Source organism: Panthera uncia, chromosome C2, assembly GCF_023721935.1.
Source record: "Panthera uncia isolate 11264 chromosome C2, Puncia_PCG_1.0, whole genome shotgun sequence".
NCBI lineage: Eukaryota > Metazoa > Chordata > Mammalia > Carnivora > Felidae > Panthera > Panthera uncia.
The window spans coordinates 54108800-54118112 of NC_064810.1; the positions used below are offsets into that span (position 1 = coordinate 54108800).

General features: G+C 39.2%; 1 long non-coding RNA gene across 2 annotated transcripts; it reads right to left on the bottom strand.

Moving 5' to 3' along the window:
* Positions 1 to 339: 339 nt before the first annotated feature.
* On the bottom strand, positions 340 to 8877 carry LOC125920926 (uncharacterized). Of its 2 annotated transcripts, none has more exons than XR_007457255.1 (3): positions 8642 to 8877; positions 3415 to 3503; positions 340 to 748 (listed from the first exon to the last, which is right to left on the bottom strand). It is a non-coding gene; the product is annotated as an uncharacterized LOC125920926 (long non-coding RNA). The 2 variants fall into 2 exon arrangements; XR_007457254.1 differs by lacking the exon at positions 340 to 748 and adding an exon at positions 1909 to 2143.
* Between the last annotated feature and the right edge of the window lie 436 nt (positions 8878 to 9313).

Genomic DNA, 9313 nt, shown 5'->3' on the forward strand with positions numbered 1-9313 from the left:
AGTAGTAACAATCAGGCTCACCTTTAGGGCAGATAAACTCTTAATTGCAGATATTGCAGTGTAATCCTGAGAAGAATCCTCTTATCGTTTTGAGAAGTTCTAGTCCACATGCCTTTGGTCTTTAGATCTTTTCTTTTGAAGTTCTTTCATTCTCCTGAAAGGCTCAGAACAGAGTTGTACAGGGCTTGAGTCAGGTTGGCATGTGATGGTATAAATCAGGTTGGGCCTCATGGGATCCCCAGGGCCAAGACAGACAGGAACTCCAAGGCTGGGGGATAGCTGTCGAGAGGGTGTGTTTACACCAACTTCTTGATGGCTTGATGCTTTTACTGTCTTTAATTCTGAGTCAGCTCAGGTTCCCTTGCCCAGTTCTATCCTGCCTCTGTAGTACCTTAAAAACTGAACATAAGGAGATTTAAAATTGGACTTGCATTTTATCTCTTGGTTTCATGTCCAGCAAGACTGAATTCCTAGATTTACCTGGGAGTTTTCAGAAAGATTTGAATCAACTATTTCTCAGAGATGGGTTACTGTCTTAGCAAGATCTCCCTTCATGGGAGGTGCATCTGGGAATAATTCTGTCATAGTAGCCTCCAGTCTATCCAGTTTTCCTTTGTTTGCCCAATCCTTGGGCAATGGAGAGGATGGCAATTAATGACTCTGTATAGCTTGTTCAGATGATTTGGGGCCGAAATGTCTACTTCATTCCACTGTCTGCTTTCTCCGAGGATTTTGCATCAGCATCGACCTGCAATTGAATGCCATTTTAAGGTTTAAGGTTTCTAGCAGTTGTTAAAAATTCTGTTAAGAATTTTCTCACTTTTCCAGAGGCTTGGGAATTAAGAAGGACAGTGAAGTTTCTGAGTCAAGGATAAAGTCTTTCATAAACCTTGAATAATTGCCCCTGCAAAATATCTTTCTTTATGAGTGGTTAGAATAGATATATTAGTATGGCCTAGGTAGAAATCATGAAGTTGTAGAGTCTCTTTTTTTAAGTTATGCCATTGTTATTGCTACAGTTTCAACCCTTCCAAAAAATAAATATTGTATTACTACTACATATTTATTGTCTAGGCAGACAAGTTTATAAAATTTATTTGGAGATGCTCAACTAATCCTGTCATTCATGTTTTGGTGTATATCACCTTTATAGGTTTTTCTTTTTATTTTTTTAGTATTATGTTAATTATAGTGAAGCATGAACTGGGCATATCTTCTCTTATTTTAGAAAAGTTTTCCTGTTACTATTTAGTATCAGAGGCAATTTGTCCAAATTGTAATGAAGTGTATCATGGAGGATTTTAGCAAGGTCGATTTGAAGTTGTCTGGAAACACTAGGCATCCTTCCTGGATTTGACAGATCTTATCCTCATGAATTTTAAAACTTGATGATTTCCACTTTTTTCCAAAATTCACGGTCTAATTTTATGCTCCTGTTTATGGACTCTTTGAACTTCTTAACGGACTTTACTTATCTGTTTTGTAAGGGAGTATTTGTGTTAGAACAGTTTGTTTAGCAGGGTGATCTGCTATTGCAATCTCCTTTACTATAGACCTCTATCTTGATAACAACCTTCTTGGGCAGAAAACATTTGTGTTTCTATGGCATTTCAAAATCATGAACGACTGAACTACTAATGAACTATTTCAAAAGCATATCAGTGATCAGTGTGTATGTGTGTTTTATTTATTGGCAATTTAACTTGCCTTTTGTATGACCACAAGTTCAACCACTTGAACTGATTTGGCTTCTGTTAAGGGATAGGGTTCTACAAGAGAATCTAGAATAGTTACTGCATGTCCATCTGGTATTATTACTTTTCCCTTTTAAGATAAAACCCATCAATAACAAAACAGTCATAATCTGGTGTGGGCATGTCCAAAAGATTTTTTTCTGGGATGGATACTTCTCAAAGTACAGAAAAATAACCATGAGATTCTTTCTCTTTCATTAGTTCAAGTTAATCATGTTACTGGATTAAGAATGTTAAATCAATAGATAGGAATATAAAGAGGAGAAAATAACAGTATTTGACAATTAGTTCATCCTTAACAGAGAGTGATGGATGTCTTCAATGAGCAACAGGGGCTGTACTGCATGTGGTACTTCAGATTTGTAGATGATCATATTACTCCAAGACCTCTGGGAAAACAAATGTCAAGAAGAAATTAGAAGCGCAAGAGCTTTATTGGAAGTAATGTTCCTCTGAAATATAAAAGCAAGAGAGAGGGAGGAGCAGTCAGGTAAAGTCTTTAGTCTGTGAAGCAGGGACAATACTTGTCAAAGAAGAGAAGAAATGAGAATTGAGAATGAACTCTGGTTCTTGACTTGAACACTGTGGCGGATCTCAAAAGCACAGTCCTTGGAGGCTGTCAGCTAAGTGCACGTGTAGAAATCATGGTGGGTTTTCTCTTTAGAGGAGGTACTGTGAAACTACATTGCTGTCACAGTCCACGCTTATACTCTGCAGATTCACTGAACACAATGGAAGCAGCTTTTTAGGGTTCCTATATACCTCTCTTCCTGAGTAGGGATTCAGGTAGGAGGTTGGTTGGAATAACCATAGCTTTGCCATAGCCGGTGGCCTTGGGGCAATAACACAACTGATATGTTGCGGACTACTTGACAGATGATCAGATTGTGAACTGTCCCTGAGGAAAACTGTAAAGGAATTTTGTCTTTACAAAATGCAAATATGAATGAAAGTTTTCTGATTGGGACAAAAAAGAAAACATTGTTAAATCCATGGTTTCAAACCATGTACTTTGAAGCCTTATTAATCTGCTAGCAGTGCTACCACATCCAGCACAGTGACTGTGGCAGGGGCTCCTAGTTGGTTGTATAGTCTGTGGTGTAGTAGACTATGGGGCAGGGGCGGGGAGGGGGGTCATTTACCAGGATCCAGTCAATTTCTCTAGGGCCAGAGCGGCAAGTTAAATGAAGATATAATAGAGACCACCGCCCTTGTATCCTTTTTGGAATGTGCTATTGTTTTATATTTCCTTGTCATACCTGGGGTGGGGGTATTTCAGGGACTTCCACTTGGCCTTCCCCTCTACGATAGCTCCTATCAATAGAACAAGGACCCAATGTGAAGGTTATACCAACTGGCAAGTATGTCAGTTGAGGATTATACATTTGAGGGTTAGGGAAATGATGACTGCATGTAGAACAGACATAGAACAGACTGAGTGGATATACTGTAAGTCAGTGCAATCTATTTAGTAGCTGGGGTTTGCGTGCCCCACTCTAGCAGTGGAAACTTTATTCTGTTCTGTGGGTATCAGTGTCAACGATGAACCTTTGTCCAAAAGTCCTTGAAATGTCTGGGTGTTCCCCTTCCCCATATATTCAAGTAAATGGCCATTAATCTTGTTGGGAAAGGACTAGTGGAACCCTTAGTAGGTACCTACCATGGTTTTGCAAAGTCCTTCCTCCTGAGGACCCAGTCATTTCCGTAGCCAGTGAGTTCCAGATCTTAAAAACTATTCGGGTCCAGGAACTGAGAAAAATAATAAGACTTTAAAATGAGATGACCACCTTCAGCCTCCTGCTCTTTTATTCTTGACTTCTTTTGTTTGTATGTAGTAAGCAGCACCCTCACTAACTGCTAGTCTATTTTGTCTGTAGAGACACTGCAATTCCTTGAAGGCTAAGCCCCCTTAGCTGCCCCTCCAAACTTGCTGGTCATGAAGCTAAATTTGACCCCCTGGTTTGTGGTATTTAAGCCCCCACCTCTCTCCTATTATCCCCCATTAGCCTGTGTTATTAATAAGCCAAATCCTGAGACCATGTTTCCTCCTCTTAGCCCTGACTTGAAGAGGAAAGGAAATGCCTTTTAGAGATGCTAGTGTCCCTTTCTCCAGCACATTCCTAATGGCTTGTTGAATGGTGGTGTATTCTGAACCCTGCTGTGGAGCATAATCCTGTGGTGAGTATTCTGGCCTCATATAATATGTTTATTCCAGCAAGTCTACTTCCCTGAGCCTTTTAATCCCTTTTTCCAATGCCTGTCTCAGCAACTCAGACCTTTTTCCTTCGCACAGTATAGATGGACCAGCACTTCCCCAGGTTCCTAAGAACCATCTAGCAGCATGCTCACTGCAAACTTAGGGTCCTTGCCATATCCCATTAGGAGCCCTCAAGTAAATAAACTCTCATTTATCCAGTCTGGCACCCTTGGTTAAACTCTCAGAATCCATTACAATGGATACACCGCTTGGTCTTGTTAATAAAAGCTATATAATTCTTACGGTTCCTTTGCGATCTAATCTCTATCCTTTCTTAGCAAACCTGGCATAACCCCAGATGGCTCATGCTGGCATTTAACCCTAGTTATCAGCCTTAAAACCAGAGCTGTAGGGGCCGAGGGCAGGCAGCCCCAAGATGGGCTAGTTTGGCATGAACACTGTTTGGAGTTAAAAACAATCAAAACCCAGCAGAGTCAGGAAAAGTTCTTTACTCAACCCCCCTCAACTGCCTGCCTGTACCAGGAAGAAAGCTATTAACAGAGATTCCTCTTTACTGAGAAACTTACCTGCATAACAGGGTAATGTTTCTTTTCTAAAAATCACCTTTCACCTTCCTGCTAATGGTCTTCCTTCCCTTTGTATCATCAGACTCTACCCCTCTCCTTAGCTCCTGTGTCATGTTGCTTCACTATCCTTGGAATTCCCATATCTGTGTGGATTCTCCAAATGTATGCTATCAAATTTGGTTTTCTCTTTTTAACCTGTCTCATGTCAATTTTATTCTTAGTCCACCTAGAAGGACCTTGAAGAGTATAGGAAATTCTTCCTCTCAACAAGACAAAATGGGGACATTTCTTGAGGTGGGCACCAGATGCCTTGTGAGGAAGAAACCTTCTAAGTATCTTGCTGTATGAAGTCAACATTAGCCTTCAATAGGGAGGGGATGGCCAACTTTCTCAGCTCTGATTCAGGGTGTCCACAGAGACACTGTCCTCAGGGACACCCAACCATCTAGATACCCTCTTGCCATACTTCCCCCCAACATGGCTTTATCCTTAACATAGTAGACCCTCTGTTGGGTGAGTTTTCAATAGTCTTTGAACCCTCCTAACCTTGACTGTCAGATTAGGTGTTTGTTTCTCAGTTGTGCCTGATCTCTTTCTGAAGAATAAAAGGGCCTCTTTCTAAACTATTAAACAGCCCCCATGGTTCTCACACTTACTTTTAAACTTTTTAACTGCCCTACAGTGTATCATTTCCCCTGTGTAGTTCATCAATGAAGCAGCAATAGCCAGCCAATTCTACTTTCCTTGTATGTATTGTTACCCTTATTATCTTATATATGCTGAATAGTCCCACTGTTATTAGCACTTGGGCTTCCTTTTGCCTTGTGTCAGGGAGTAGCCTTGCCGCACCCACTTAGAATGAAGTCCTTATTACCTGATGAGGGACCATAAAGCAAGCTGAGGGCAAAGCACAAACTAACATATTCACCCCCTACTCCCCAGGAGGGATATGTGTGATATTCCTCAGGCACTCCTGGCTGCCCAAGAACTAAGGACAGGACAGAAAACAAATGTTTAAACCAATAGAACCTCTATCAGTTTACAAATATCTTACTACAATTACAAGAAAAAGACAATCTTATCAATAGCCTAATGTCCAGAAACTCCCTACTGTCTTAATGTTAATGCTTTGCTAGAGGGAAAAACAACCTTAGCTAGATAATAGCCAGGCCTCTAGAAATCTATGAGTTGTTAGCATATGAAAATCCCTTTAAGAAACTTCCTCTTATATATATATAACTCCACTGTATATAACCAGTCACCCTTCACGACCATAGTGCAGCTCTTTCTGCCCACGGGTCCTGTCCCCATGCTTTAATAAAATCACCTTCTTACACCAAAGATGTCTTCGAGAATTCTTTCTTGGCTGTCAGCTCTGAACCCCCAATTACCCCCAAACCTCATCACTACCCAGCTGGTGACTGAACCAGTTCCCAAACCCCATTTTACCACCTTTCTTGGGCCACTCCAAGTACCAATTGTGTTAGGTTATGCCTTTTAAGAAGCAGCACTAACAGCACTTCAACTAGTCTAAGGGTTAACTTGCCTCAAGCTTATGAACTCCTTGCTTACTGACCTAAATCCCTTCATCTGTAGCAGAACTGTCTTACATTCTTTGACACTTGCAGACTACTAGTCTTGAGGAATGAAGGGCCACTTTACCAGAAGATAAGGGCTGACTACATTTGAAAACAGCTGCCATGGATGTCCACAACTCTGTTCAGGGTCATGTCAACTTATGACTAACCACCTGGGCACCTGCTTCTCTTACATGCAGCTCCCTTCCCTTTTCCCATGCCTTCCCTTTAAAACACTCTAGATTTGCCAGGATGGGGAAGATGGTCTTTGAGATATTAGTCTACTATCTTCCCAGATTGCTGCCTTTCCAAATAAAGCAACTTTTCCTTTCCCACCTCACTTTTCTCTCAGTATTGATCTTTGAGTGGCAAGCAGTCAAATCTAAGTTTGGAAATAGTTCTGTGTCCAGTAACATCACCAAGACATCCAGAAATGCATTAATTTTATTGCTGGTAATGGCTGTGAGACATAAAGGGGTAAAGAAGCAGGAATAGGGGAAGCCTTTAGACTACAATTCAGGTCTGACACTTATGAAACAAGGCAGGGAAGAAATGGGGATTGGATAGGAATAGCATGCAACAGAGGTGCAGCTTTGAGAGTCTCAATGAGCCTGACAGAAAGCTCCAGAGCAAAGATTGTCTATCACAGGAGGCTTGTACTGGACAAAATATCCACACTCTTGTATTCCTGTTTCTCTGTGTCATTGGGAGCTGTCGGGGTAGGGTTGTCTGATTCAAATACAGCAACAAATCCTGAAGATGTTACAACTACTGGTTGTCAATGACTTGCACTTCTCATTACAGGCCCTCAAAGGGAGATCTGAGCAATGCATTTTGCACTGTCATGCTGCTAAATGAGGTATGTGCTAGAGGCTAGGCCTTACTTTTTATATTGCAGATTCTATATCTGGGATCATTTCCCTTCTGTTTGAATAACATTTATTAGAATTTACTTAGTGGCTTTATTCTGGTTGTAAAACAGTTTTGAATGCTCTTTTTCTTGAGTATGTATCTAGGTATAGAATGATAAGTTCTCTTTTCTCCCCCACTTTAAATATATCATTTCATTGCCTTCTACTTTCTATGATACCCTTAAGAGTTCAACCATCATTCTAATTGCCTTTATTTTGTAAACTATCTTTCATTTCTGACTACTTTTTACAGTCTTTCTTCAACATTTATAACGTGTGAGGATGTGGTTTTATTTTTATTTTTATTGCTTTAGATTGGGAGTCTTGGCTTTTTAATAACTACAAAAAAAGTTTCGCTACTATCTATCTTTTCGTCATGCTTCCAAGTCCTTCTAGAAGTGCAATCAGACAAATGTTAGACTTTTCATTTTATTCTCCATGTCTCTTCTTTATTGTATTCATAAATCAGTCCTCCTGGAATACATTTTGGAAATTTTCTTCAAATTATATTTCTAGTGTAGACAGCGTAAATAAAATTAATCAGATTTTTAACTCATATTCTGAATTTTGCATTTTATGTACTGTATTTTTTCTACTTATCTATTTGGTTGTGTTTTAAATCTCTTGGTCACTCTTTAAAATCTCCTGTTCCCAGCTCATTTTCAAGGATCTCATTTCTTTAAACATACTTGCTTTTCATTCTGATTGTTAATTCTGATATCTGAGATGTTTGTGAGTCTACTTCTGCTAGTTCTTACTCATAATATGTTTTCATTATTATTTGTGGTTTGTATTTTTGTGCATGTATGGAGATCCTCATTTTCTTGGAGTTTTCTCTGTGGAAATTCCTAGAATTCTGGGTTGTTCAGTTTCTCAGTAAGGATTGATGTGTTCTTTTCTCAGTATCCTGGAAGTATGACTAATCCTACTGAGAAATTAAATTCTGTGCTTGGGGTTTCCTTGGACCACACAACTAACTTGAATGGAGACAGTAAATATGCAGACCAGACTAGTTTATGTTTATGTACTCTCAGAAAAGAATTTATCTTCATTTCCCCATAACTTAGTGCCAAGTTTGGGAAGGCATGTTTCCTTGACATCATCTTTTCTGGCAATGTTTCATTTTTTGTTTTTGTTTTTAATATCCTGAAGAAGTCAAAATTTTGTGCAGTGATATACTGTTAGATTCCCTAGGTGGATGGGCTGTACATTTATTTCTTCCTCATATTAGCTCTCAAAGAAGTAACTTGAGAATATCCAGTGTTCCACAGAAACTGACAGGTTGATTTGGTGCCTACTTATTTGGCATTCCTGGTTTTAAATAATTTGGGGAGTTTTTCATATTCCTTAATTCTGTACCAATCTGTTGACACTTTATAAAAGATATTTTTATATTTCTATTTATTCTATTAAATATTCCCTCCTTAGGGAGAGACTGTTTAGAACATTGAATCCACCATATTTCTGCAAATAAGAAATACTAATAGCTCTTTATCCGTTAGTTTTTCATGGAATCCCAAATTTTTTCCAACTGTTTTTCACCAGAAAGTAAGATTGCATATTTTGGCAACTGGATACTTTAAATAAAACCAACTTTAATAAAACTCTAACTTACCCCAAAATATTCTTGTGAAAAAAGCTTCCCGTTGAGGAGAAGGAAAAAAGGTAATGTGTGCCAAGAAGAAGCTGTTTGTCACAAAAGCGTTTTTGTATGTGTGTGTTTTGTTTTTAAGTCAACTTGCTGTTTGCTTTGTTATCCAATACAATCTTGATGTTAACAAAATGTTTATTTCTTTCTGGCTTATCCATATTTTGTTCTCTTAGGGCTCTGTTTCTTACTGTTGATCTTCTCTCTGTTCGTTTCCATCCCAACGGAGCCAAAATTCCAAGCTCTTGTGTTGGGGTGGCATTCAGTCCATTGGATAATAGAAATATGCATTTCTAAGGTTCCCATTTACATTATCTTTCCTGTGAAAGATACTGAAGGACAAGAAATTTTCTACTGACCCCTGCAGGACCTTAGCCCCAACTCTCCCCTCCTCCTGATTGTACCACCAATGGCTGCTCCACAGCCTCACTCTTGTTCTTGCATCTTGTCCCATGATTAACACAGCCTCAGTTTCCCATATTTTTCAAGGTTTGAAACATGAAATCTGATCTTCTTTAATAAAGTCTATGAAATCTTAAATGTCTTTCTCCTCTAGAACATTCAGTTTGAACACTTGTCACAGAGCAACTTTTAAAGTAATTGCTTGAGTTACTCCTTTTGTTTTCCTCCTTTCACACC